We start from the raw sequence: 13,811 nt of genomic DNA on the forward strand, positions 1-13,811 counted from the left end.
CGACTACAGACACTTGAACTTCAATTCAAGCTGTGGCAGATGTGGTGTTTGTATGAACCACTGATCCCTTTGCACTCGATGACTGCTCGATTTCGAATTCCATCACCAACCAACGGTGATGGCAGTAACACAACTCGCAAAAGCTAGCCGCCCAACGAACCCTCAACACATTTCAGACGTTAACCAGTTTTCCCGCTGGAACAACAGTCGAAGACAATCAAGTCCCGCTGAGAAGAATTGGAGACCAACGAGCAGTTATCACGGTCGCCAAGCCGAATGCCCGTACTGCCGACGATTTGGCAGAAATGCAAGGAAATGTGGCCATAACAGCTCTGGTAACACAAGTAAGCCGTACATTTTCCATTTATCTTCTTATGTTAATCATGTACGCCTCATCACGATTAAGGGTAGAATACAGGGTATCGATATCGAAATTTTATTAGACACCGGAGCGTCAGCATCCCTAATTAAGGACGAGCTTTTACGAATTCTCAACCACAAAGTCCAACAAACGCGATACCCATCCACATTACTCACAGCAAGCGGGGACCCATTGAAAGTGAACTCTAAAGTATGGTTGGACCTAACGATTGATAAACATCCGTTCCGTCACAGATTTTTAGTTTGTCCGACATTGACTTGGGATATGATACTCGGAGTCGATTTCATGTTAGAACATAAGGCTGGTATATTCATGGACAGCTTGGAAGCGAAATTTGGAGAGACTAGAGTACGCCTGCACCATACTGACACGTCATTTAAAGCTGTGTCATATGTCGGGATCTCAGACCTGGTGCGGCAAGTAAACGGCTACCGAATACTAACAGAGAAAGATCAACATGCAATGATTGCAGTGCTTCAACAGTTTTGTTCGGTATTCGAAGAGAGCATTTCTGGCAATTGAACGAGTACGGTGCAACACACCATTTGCACGGGGGACCACAGGCTACTTAGGCAACCGCCCCGTAGAGTGCCAGTACATTATCAACCACAACTGGATACGATGATAAAGGATATGCTTGACAAGAATATTATAGTACCGTCATCATCCCCCTGGGCATCACCTATCGTCCTGGTAAAAAAGAAAGATTCCTCTCTGCGACTCTGCATAGAATATCGACGCCTTAACGCTATAACTAAGCGTGACTCTTTCCCTCTTCCGAGAATCGAGGCTTAATTAGACGCCTTGAGTGGCGCATGTTGGTTTACAACGTTAGACACACTTATTCTTAATTAACGAAGCCCTGCGATGAACAGGAGCATGTACCGTACATACGTACTCTCCGTAACCGCTTAGCTGATGCATACCGCTTGGTCAACAGCAATTTGCGCAAAGCTAGTGAACATCAAAAGGACATGTACGATCGTTGGGTGCACGGACCAGTGTACAAGGTCGGTGATCGCGTTTGGCTACGTCGTTCCATGACATCTGTAAGGAGTTGCAGTAAATTCTACCAGCCATGGCAAGGCCCCTTTGAAATCGTCCTCATCCGATCCCCCACTACGTTCGTATTACGTAACTTGCAACGACCCCAGGATGACGTGATAACTGTACACTATAACCAAATAAAACCAGATAGGATGACAGTTTCCTCGGATGCCCAGTTCGCCAATCCGCCGCCTGCCACTACGTTCTATGAGGTACCATCAGAAGGGGGGACGGCATATCCATGTCCGAGACCAGGCACTGAGGACAGTGCCTATTTAAGAGAGGGGGCGGTGTAACGGAGTTGAAATTGCTATGTATGATATACCAATGCATTATATTTTCTTTCTATTGCAGGGCGACCAAACATAAACTCTTTGGAGGAAGAAGAGCAAGCCCTATGTACACTAAGCTTACAGGATGACTCATTAGACTACTTTGTAAACTGACTTTTCCCGCTGTACTCTCGCGCACAGCGCTTTTTGATTTTGAATAAAGGGGCTCGTGATTCCCACTGTGTTCTCTCTTGGTGTGAAGTCTTCGTTTAACATTGTGTGCTGTGCTGTTTTCAGATCTGTCCTGCTGTTCTCTAACTGCTGATTCCACGTGTTACAAATGTACTCATAATCACATTCTAGCATTTCAATTTTTGTCCTCATCTTGACAATATTCATGTGCATTTTTACATAAGTATGACACTTTCGTATAGTACACTCACCCCTCATTTGACAGGTATTGTACAATTTTTTCCCTGCATGTTAACACTATTCACATACCGCTTCAGTGTTATTTTTCGAAAACAGACATTTTTTTATAAATGTGCTATTTTCTACAAGGGGGCTATGTAGTATCGGCCGTTATGTTAAGCCCATATACTTCATTCTAGTTACTGGCCAAGCCAATTCACCTATCCATTATGAGTCATATTTTGATCCTGTTAATTATTCGCTAATTAACCTTGAGTACTTTTTATATGAGCGCATATGTGTACCCTTCGTATCCTATTCATCATATGTCTGTCATTCATTTTTGTCTGATTATAAATATTGAGTAATGCTTGCTCATAGCGGGTTGGCTTCCCCGCCAATCTCCAACACGCATTATTTTTGCTTCACTCTCGAGTTGGCTTCCCAGCCATTTCCACTACGCATCATCTTTGCTTCGCTCGCTTACACTTGTTCAAGTGCCCACAGCTTTCTGGTCTGCATCATTCATCAATAAAAATGTAGTTGCCGCTTCCTTTTGTCTTCTCATTTTATACACCGTTAAGATTGGCATAATAACGGTTATCGAAGTGAACTATTAATGAAGCACGGCACTACAACTGTAAAGTCAAATTCGTAATTGTATGATTCCATGGTGATAATATGGGATGCTTCCTAGATTCAGGTCAAGAGCTATTATGACATTGATCATAGACACACGACGATCCATTTATCATCAACGGCTCCAAGAATCGCAATGCGGAATTCATTACCTTCACTTTGTTGTTGATTTCAAACTACAAGAACATTTCAAGCTCTTTCAGAAATATCATGCATTGGACATACTGAAATTATTCTAGGCAACTCTTAGTCGCCGAGCATGCTCACCTGTAGATGCGGATCAGTTCTTCCACAGCGTGCTATCAATCTATATCTTTTGAATCGAAGAATTCAACAAAACAGTTTTTAACCATTCAAATATCTTCAGTTCTTCTGTGACACTCCCGATCAAGAATCCATGGTTTTTTTCCATATCTGAGTGTGCTTCGTTACACCAAATCAAAATCCTTATTTAAATCTTGGTGTTATTGAATTTTGTTATTTGTTGTTGTCATGACCACTAATTGGAAATATCGATTTTCTTTGTTTTAAAAAATGATCAGATGGAATAAATGTTCATCAAGAATTAGCATTCCATAAGACTGTAAATATAGCGAAAAACAAAACATATCTTCCATCTATACTCAATAATGATTCCGATTTGAGCACCAAGCTCCCATATGAAGACATTTGTGAAGAGTTTGAAAATAATCGAGACAACGAGAATATTGTATGCGGAATAACGAAGGTATACAAATCATTTTGGAGAATTAATGCAAAACGCGAAAATATATGGCTTTGATTGCTCGGTTGACAATTCCCATCCAGTCAAGTGAGATATCTTATCTAATTAGGTAACGAATTTCGTGCGCAAGATCAAAGATAATGAATAATCATTGATTGGCATAACTGTTCTCGAAAACGCATGAGATACTGGTGTTCATGACATTCTAAATCACTTTGAGATTAGGTATACGCAATCATCTTAGGTTGAATATCTCGTAATTCCCAAATCTCCCTATCAGCACTTTTTCAGCTGCGTATCAGGCAAGTGTAAACAGATGAATTTCTCTCAGCAGAATAATGAATCTTTTCGTCATCAATTACATATTATCCTTTGGAATGAGCAGGAAAATCTCCAGCGTATTATTGTCAAACAGTTGAACACAGGAACTCGTCAACTGACGCTGATGCCGATTTATATTTGAGTACGTTCGTGTGAGCACTTCATTATGCTAGATTATACACATTGTAAGCCATGCATTGCAATGAATATTTTTCAGGACATGTGTTAAAGAGGTGTGCACACAGTGCACTCCTAATCCCGATTGACTGAAATCATTAGTCACGAATATGTTTAGGTTGCTTCGTTGAGTTCAAACATACACCCTGGTAATGTCGGACGGATTGTTGAGGAATTATAGGTTCGTTGACCTTAAATAAATCGATGGAAGCCGAACTAACAACGATTGGTGAATCCAAATTTCTGTGAGTATAAATTGCTAACGATGAAATGCAATCACATTCCACACAAAATCACAACGTAATCTGAAGAATGGAAGTCAAGCTGTTGTTTGTGCTGGTCCTATTTGTTGTTTGTCACCTTGTACTGTGTGCAAGTATCCGTAGTAAGTCAATGTCGTGTACTTTCATTTCATCGCTTTTTCAATACTGCACTGTGTTTCGTAGTCTATCGTGTTGAATGTGTTAGTTGAATTCTGTGAATCAGACTCATTTGAAGTACTTTGAAGAAAGTGATATGAATATCTGACTGAGAGGACGGAAAACTTGCTAACTCATATATAAGATGTATAAGAGTAATGCGACCGTTTCAACTTGCATGATGAAATGATTTTCATGAAAAAGCAATATTCAAGCTATTGACTACTCAGATCATTGTCAAAATTAACTGATAGTGTACGTCATGCATATCCATATCAAACTACAACGTATAATTTCGCGGTTCAACCAAATTTCATGCACACAAATTTCGGTGTATACAAAAATCAACAACATGAATCAGATGGCATAACATTCAATATGCCTCATTCATTGTCTGGATAGCGGTCGGTTCCCCACTGATATGAAATCTTAGGAAGAAATACCGTTTGAGGGAAAATAATTGTCATTCGAACTGTTTCATCAGAACTGTTATTCGATATCAATTTTAGTGTTTTGCCGCATCATTTGTTTGTGAATTTCTCGGTTACTATTCTATCAAGAATTTCAGTATGAAAGCAAGCAACAGCGAATTGTGCACGTTCACTCTCACATATCTCTGAACTGTATGCACGATTTTGTGCAAATAATATTGAATTTGTGCAATGATCAAGGATAGGATCAGATGTCTATCTGCCGAAATTCCAACAACCTTTCCAAGCAGATAGTTGAAAGTTAGTAGGCACACACTGAAACATGCTGTGACCTTGAGTTAAGACAAACACGACCCTATTGTCAATAGTCCGGCAACATGCAAAAGAATAACCAGGTAACAGAATATGAGTCTCTAATCAGAGTCACATAATGATGGCTCAGACGAGGAAGACTGAAGATCATTAAGTGTCGTCATAAATGGTTATGTAATCTCAGAAAATGAATTCCTTCTCAACTTGCAAGAGGTGGCTGAACTGTATTTGAAATTCGTCAGCAGTAATTCGACGTAAACTGATTGAATAAGTAGTCATACAAACTGTAAGATCTGAAGGAAAACCGAATCCCTAATATCAGTTAACCATAGTTTGTATGAAAAACGAAAGAACAGCTCGACTTGCTCCAAAGTAGCTTTAAGCCAAATTGTCCTACATCTACTCCGAATAATCGAATGAGTAAACCAAAGATTTTCCATTTCTAATACAAAATGAAGATTTCACAGTGAACTCACAGATTCACGTGAAATACTTTGTCATTCATACATCCACGTTTTTCTTCTCATCCTCCACCTCATCATGGTAGATCGATCTACTTGTAACTCATGAACCCGAATACAAATAGATCTAAACCGCAATTCAGGAGCCAAAGTTTATTCGCAAATTACTGTAATCAACCCGAATATTGTCCTGATAGTAGTCGTAGCAAATAAAAACCAACCATTATTTCTTTCTGGTTATGGAAATCAAACTAGGTTTGGGTGAAGAATAACTGTCGGTGAAAGATAAGAAATGCGTGTAATTAGGGTAACAACGGTTTTAAATTTAATCTTAAATACAAATGTACAATTTCACCTACAGCAATATTACCACTCAGTTATTCAATCAACAATTCTTCCCACAATAATCGATCTAAACTACAATAAATAGACAAAATGATAAGAAATATAAGAAAATTACGGAACGCACCAAAAATAAGTGTTATTCTATCCTATCTGGATAGGTCAAGTAAAAATCCGTTCAAAATGTAATTGTTTGTTGCTTCATAACACAAAGCGTTTCTAATTCTGGAAACGTGCTCCAATTCACAACGGAGATGCTTGATCACAGTCAAATCAAGCAACACAATCAAAGAGGGAACAATCTGTATAGCTGCCGTCAAGATAAAGTATCAATTAAAACAACATAGATACCGTTCAGAGAGAAACATGGAAACTCAGTGAGAGCGAAAGAGAAATGCTAAAACTGTTATGAAATGGAACATTACAATCTCAAATGGCGTCAAAAAGATTAACAATGATGTACAACTAAGGAAACTACTTGGAAGAAATTGCAAATGTATGCATGGAGGGATTTTCACACATGAAACCTTCAAAATTTGAACCAAGATAGAAGCTGATGTAGCTTCGAATAACCACCTGATTGTGGCCCAGATTAAACTGAGATTAAAGAAACACTGAACATTTGGACAAACAGCCTGACAATAGTTCAGCAAAGCTTTCCATTGGGACTCTGACGAAATCAACGGGTTGAAGATAGTTCTAAAAAGTAGGTTCCAAACCCTACAAGATCTACTCAAAGAAGAAACTAATATGCAGAACAACTGGGAAGGAATTGAGGAAGCACTGACGTCAACGCGTCAGGAGGTTACGGGCGTCAAGAGGCATCATCATGATGAATGGATTCTTAACAAAACATTTGGGGCGATCAAAGAGTGGAAGAAAAAGAAGAGACCAATTGACAACAGACGAAAAAGACAATAAAACGTTGGCATACAGATCGAAGACGCACAAGCAAGCGGGAGATTGAAGAAGGACACGAGAGTCAACAAGCAGAAATACATAGAATAAAAGAAGGAAATATGAGGCATCTATAATACACAACGAAGAAACTAGCAGACAAACATCGTAAAACAGAACGATCAGTTGGAAAGGAATAAGTGAAATTTTAAGTAACAGAGAATCAGGTTAATAGAACACTGAGGGATTCTTGAGTAGAAGAGCCCCACTGAACCCATCGTACATCACAGCAGCACCAGCGAGAATTCGCATGTCTGTCACCCCAACAATGAGAGAAAAAGTCATTCCACTTCATTGGTTTTAAAAGAGCGTTTGACAACGTACGTAGAGGAACACTACGAAACCTGCATCGCTACGATAGTGTATTTAAAAGGAGTCAATATCGGACGGAATTATTATGACGAAGTACACTGAAAAGTTTTTTAAAGGTGACAAATGACTGTAGCCATCCAAGCGAAGATCGGTGTCAGACAAGGCTACGTACCCGCTCTCATGGTGGTCGAATGGATTACGAAGACCTACACATATCAGAAGATGCAGGGAATACGGTGAAGAGCTTGAACAAGGTTTGATGACATGGACTTCACAGATGACCTAGCTCTTCTATACCACAAACAGAAAGAAATGTATGGGAAGACTGTCTCTGTCACAGCAGCCTCTGTATCAGTAGGTCTCAACATAAACAAGGGGAAAAGCAGAACTTTAAAATACAACACGGAGAAGCGAACCAAATCACACTTGATGGAGAAACTCTTGAACAGGTGGAAATTTCGACATGTTCAGTCTGGATATTAACCAACACCCTGAATCATGGTCTTCTTCTAGGATGCATATACAGAGCTCCTGATAGTTCCGATAATGTGAAGGATCGTATTACCAATGCATTTATGCATGCATCTGCTCTAAACTTCAGTGCTAAAGTTATCACTGGCGATTTCAATTATCCTGGGAATAACTGGAGTACTGGTAGTTGTCAGTCAAGTGATGATGGATTTTCGGCAATCATTAACCTGCACTGCTGGTCTCAGTGAGTTTGTACCCCAACGGGGTTTATAATATACTTGATCTAATATTTAGTGGAGATGTCTGCCCACTATCTGTACAAGTATACAAGGAATTTGAAAGCAGTGATCATAAGATAGTAGCTTGAGCAATCTATATCTACCTCTTTTATGACCGGCCAATTCAAAAAAATATATAGAGGCAATAAGCATGCTGACTGAGACCTCTTGCGCTCACTGATTAAACTCTCAGATTTGGATGAATTTTCATCATGTAATAGTCTCATAGATGCCACCAACATATTCTATTTTATTGTTAATTCCTGTCTAGATTCCTGTGCCCCAATTAAAATGTAGTATTGGTTCAGTAAACCTTAAGAATTCTATATACCAGCCAAATATCCTACTAAACAAGACGTCTACAGAAACATTATTTTAAGTCAAATCACTTCACGGCAGTTGCACAAATAACAATAATTTTTAAACGAATTAAAGAGAAACATAGGTTATAAACCATTAATGAGGAGCTATTAGCACTTAATACTAGCTCGAAAGTACAAAACTTAATTCTCCTTTTCAATAAACGCGCTAAATCAACTCAAAATGTTGATATATCATGCATCCTTCATAATAACAGTTTTATGTACGACTCTGAAACTACAGCAGACCTTTTCTATGGTATTTTCGCAAGTGGCAGAGAATCCATAAATGGCGCTATTTCAAGAGTTATATGCGCGACTAGCGACTCAATAAAATCTATCTCCTTCACATGCTTGAAAATTAGTAAGGCTTTAAATACCCTTAAGATTTCGGGAGGTCACGGAGCAGACGGGATTTCATCATTTCTCTACAAGTATGATGGTCCAGATATTCCACTTCTTCTCTTTAAGCTGTTTACTCTCTCTATGGAATCAGATTTTTACCCTGACTGTTTAAAAACCGTGTACATCAAACCACGTTAAAAATCTGGAGGTGAGACTGACATGAAAAATTATCGGCTGATAAATATTACTACAGTTATCTCTAGGATTATGGAAGAAATTATTAGTGACGAACTATCCAACTATTTACTGACTGAAAAATTTATCAATGATACGCAACATGGATATCTTAAAAATCGATCTTGTATGACATGTCACTTTAACTTCTTTAATTTAGTCCATTCTCTTCGTAGCGAAGGATATCCAGTATTAGTGCTATACCTTGATATTTCTAATGCCTTCGACATGGTCAACCACCAACTTCTCATATGTGAACTCGCATCTTATCGTGTCCATAACCCTTTGCTTGCTTGGTTTGATTTTTTCCTCAGCAACCGACATCAAATAGTTAAAAATGACTCTTCATTGTAGAACGCTGTTCCTGTTAAAAGTGTTGCAATACGAAGTGGTGTCTTAGGCCATTCGCTCACTTTCGTGTTTATCGATTATAGTTGTGAGTGCTTTGTGTGGGTAGGCGCCTTCTGTACGCAGATGATCCTAAAGTAGTGTATTCATTTTCTCCACATGAGCTGAGCAATATTCAAAATTGCATCAGCACGGAGCTTAACATGGTAGCACAGTGGTGCTCAAAATGGCAACTGCAGTTAATACAGCTAAATGTGGATGGTCATGCTTCGGTGAAACATCATTCAACTTAGATGTTACCATAAATGGTGAAGTGTTATCTAGGTTACATACAGTAGTAGACTGAGGACTTAGGTACACCTACGATTTGTCCTTTACAGAACAGATAATGAAACAGACTTCCAAGTCTCAACGCCTTATAGGTTACATAACTCGAAACCTTTTTAACAATGAATCACATATTTTAATGTACAAAGTTTGTGTTCGACCACTCCTGGAATACTGCGCGTTTATTCTTAGTAGCGCGTGCGTAAAGGATAAATTAATGTTGGAATCAGAACAGAGACGATTTACACTTCGTATTCTTAGAACTGATTGTACCTTGACCTATGATTCTAGATGTAATAAACGTGGGCTCGACCCTTTATGTAAGAAGAGACTCAAACTAAATATTATCTTCTTCTTCTTCAAAATACTTAACAAACTATCCTTTACCTTCAGCCAAACAATTCAATATGCAGAAACTTCACATTACGACACTCGTAACTGCTAATCACTAGCGAAACAAACATAATAGGACGAGTTGGCCGTCCAGTGCTTCCAGGTTTTCCATGGTCCAGCTTCAATTGACTCATGATTTGAACTATGAAAATACTAAATCTCCACAAAACCCCTTCTGATAATAAAACTAATTAATTCGCTAATTCATTGTATACATACGTAAGAAGGAAACATTGTAAATTCTAGTGTTTTCAGTTTTGAAAAATATGATAACAAACTTTGATTTATACACATCATAGATGACGATCTGTATTGGTGGAATACTACAGTAGTTTTTATAAATAGTATTAAGACACATTATAAGCAAATGTGGATGGTGGATAGGAATGGAATCGAGGACGCGCGTTTCGTCCTATTTGGGACTCGTCAACTGAATGTACCTGCAGCCATTTCTAGTCACCATCCATTTTTGCTTATAATGCTTGTAAATTAGAGCGATATCGAGGCAATCTGTATAGGATACACATATGCCAATAAGAGACGGATCAATTGCAATCATAATCATCAATGGGAAGATTCAAACAAACAATAGCAAGTCAAGTAATAAGACACAGTCTATTAAAAATTATAATGTCACTGGTAAATCTAACTCTGTAAAAGAGTAACAGTTAAATTTATCGGAAACTCTTGAAATCCAAATTCAGAAGCAACTATTTTAATTTCCTAGTACTATGCTGAATCTAACGTTTATGAGCCAGATCCTTTCCTATAAGCAACAGATCAAATAACCTCATGAGGATCATTCACAATCTTAGTTACAACAGACACGTGATTTCTGAGATAACTGAAGAATATGTGAACTATGTCAAAATTATTATCGTTTTACTAATGTGTGGAATGGTCTGGCGAAACGACGTTGGATGTCGCTGTCGCTGTTGATGAAGGGGAGACGTGGGACTTCCCGATTGCTCAGGGGGTTGACAGAGCTACGGAGATCGACACTCGATGGGGGGAGCGTGTGGTGGAGGCTACTCACAAGGATGTTCTTAACTAGGGTGTAGCAGGACGTGGAGTCAAAGTTGCAACAATTGTTGGATAGGGTGAATAGTTTCGGTGCATGGAAAGCAGAATGTAACTAGAATAATCAACAAACTGGACACAAAAATTTTATGTAAATACTTAAAAATAATACTGGACAACAAATTTACGCTTCACCCTATATGCTAAAAAGTTGTTAGCAATGAACTGGTTACTGAGCATCAGTAAGTAGTATAAAGCAATACACAAAAAATGAATTGTATGGGTGGACAATACAGTGTGAAAACAACTGGGCAAATAGTCCAACCTCAACTGGAGCAAAAAATATTTTGGTATATTACACTTTACACAACTCAATCCTACTTAATAAAATCAAAAGTTTTAGTTTTCGTGTGCTTTAATACTACAGCAGTAACTTAGTAACAGATCATTTCATAAAAACTAATTTATATTCACTTAGATACTAGAAATCAATATTTACATATCATTTTAAATGGTGGGGAAAATGGTTATTGAATGCTAACTCAGTAACCAGTAGGTAATGAGTATTCCATGACAAGTCAAGACCTAGGGTTTAATCGCTGGATAGATCATAAATATCTATTATGCTGAGTAGTAGTTTCATACTACTGTAGTGACCTGCTTTTCTCGACGAGAATAATGGAATAATCGAAACAATTATTATTATAACCAATTGTACCAGTGATTGTTTTACTTTACTCTTTTTTGTTTAACTGTATCAAAATCACTTCTCGTTCCGCTGTCCATCTTGTTCGTTCGAACATTCTTACGCTCTGCTCTTCTTGCCTGTAATCCTTGGCGCGTCTCGGTATTCTTTCGATACCACGAGATCGCCAATAAATATACTTTATTTGGACCAGTTACAGCCTTCTGGTTTACGAGCTATCAAAGGAACCAAATCGATTTCGGGCGCGTAATCTTACTATAGTGGTGATCATAGTCAATCGAGACTTGACGCCATCTACACTACAACGAAATAATTGTCCATCGTATTCAAATTTTAGATGATTCACCAGATGGTATGATTCCTTGATGATAAATATTTACCAATTCAAACTGATCTCCATAAAACTCTCAATCAACTATTACCATCTATAATGAACAATTTATAAAATAAAATTCATGAAGATGCAGTCTTTTCTACATGAATGTGTTATGATATGATCTACTATGTATTAATATCATTCGATGGATAATTTGATTTATATTTATTACTGTTATCTCTGTCACTTGTCGTATCTGATTGATGCTTAACTGACTTGTGCTTGGTACTGAAACGTCGGATCTGACATTGTGAAGTGAAAACATGAAGATTGATGACACGGATTTATTTCATATCCAAAATACATACATATGAACATATTACTTTTTCATATGAATTATTTACAGTTGGATTGGAAAAGCAACGGCTGCATTCCTACAGTTGAAAAACATATGGAACCTAAAACAACTGTCTGCAAGCCAACATCAAAGTCACAATCTTCAATAAGAACGTTAATATAGTTCTACTGTACGGAGCCGAAACTTCGAGAACTGCCACAACCATCATTAGATAAGTACAAGTATTTATAAACAGCTGTCTACACAAGATACTCAATGTCTGTTCGCCGGATACCGTAAGCAACAGTCTACTGTGGGAGAGAACAAATCAACTTCCAAATGAACAATAAATTAGGAAAAGACGATGGAATTGGATAGAACATACATTACGAAAATCATCAAACATCATCAGTAGACAAACGCTAGCTTGGAATCTTGAAGGGAAAAGGAAAAGAGGAAGACCAAAGAACACACTCCACTGAAAATTGGAAGCAGATATGAGAAAGATGAATAGAAACTGGAAATAACTGGAAATGATTACTCAAAACAGAGTTCGATAGACAATTTTTTCGTGTGGTCTGTGCTCTTCCATGAGGAATCACAAGGATAAGTAATAGTCGGATTTGTTGAAATTGAACTGAGTAGTAGTTAATATCAATGAATCATTGACTTACTGTGTGAACACTTATTTACAATATCACATAGAATCAACGGATGGAACCAAGTCACATGATTACTACCTCTTATGATGAGAGTGTATGTTTAAATATAATTGAGAAAGAAAGCCATTCATACTGCAATCAATCAAATCATTGCTAACCATACCAATTTAATTCAATGTTCTCCAATGTCATTCATTAAGATATGATTATTTACCAACTTTACTATCACGAGATGTACTCTGGTAAGATTCATTAAAAATCTCAGGGGATTTTGTTTTCCAGTATACTTTCAATTATGACAGTAATTTCCGAAGAAGTAAATACATTAATTGGAATAATATAGATGCAGGTAACTTTTGTGGAACAGATGAAGATATATCATGATTTACATCAAAGAATGTGAATAACTATGAATACAAGTTGGACTGTTAAAAATCTTAGGATTGTGGTGGTCGATATCTGATATTATCTTTAAACTTCGTATATGTTTTCGTCCCGATAACCGTTACTCGATAACGCCCCAACGGTGTATAAATCAGAAGGCGAATACGAAGTGTTGATTGTGTTTATCAATGAACCACATACAGATATCCAAAATTACAGGCGCGTTAAGTAAGTATGAAAGAGTAGTGCCGTAAAACAGGCGAGTGAGCGTGAGAGTCGAATGAGCGAGAGATCAATTGATCGAGTCAGCGAGTACAGTGAGCAGGATTATGATGTGCCCATATATACAAATGGAAAAGCATGGATCATCGAATCAATTAACTGATCAATAGTAAGGCTAGCAAAATGAATAAATGGTCTTCCA

This window comes from Schistosoma mansoni, chromosome 2 (assembly GCF_000237925.1).
Source record: "Schistosoma mansoni strain Puerto Rico chromosome 2, complete genome".
Classification (NCBI taxonomy): Eukaryota; Metazoa; Platyhelminthes; class Trematoda; order Strigeidida; family Schistosomatidae; genus Schistosoma; species Schistosoma mansoni.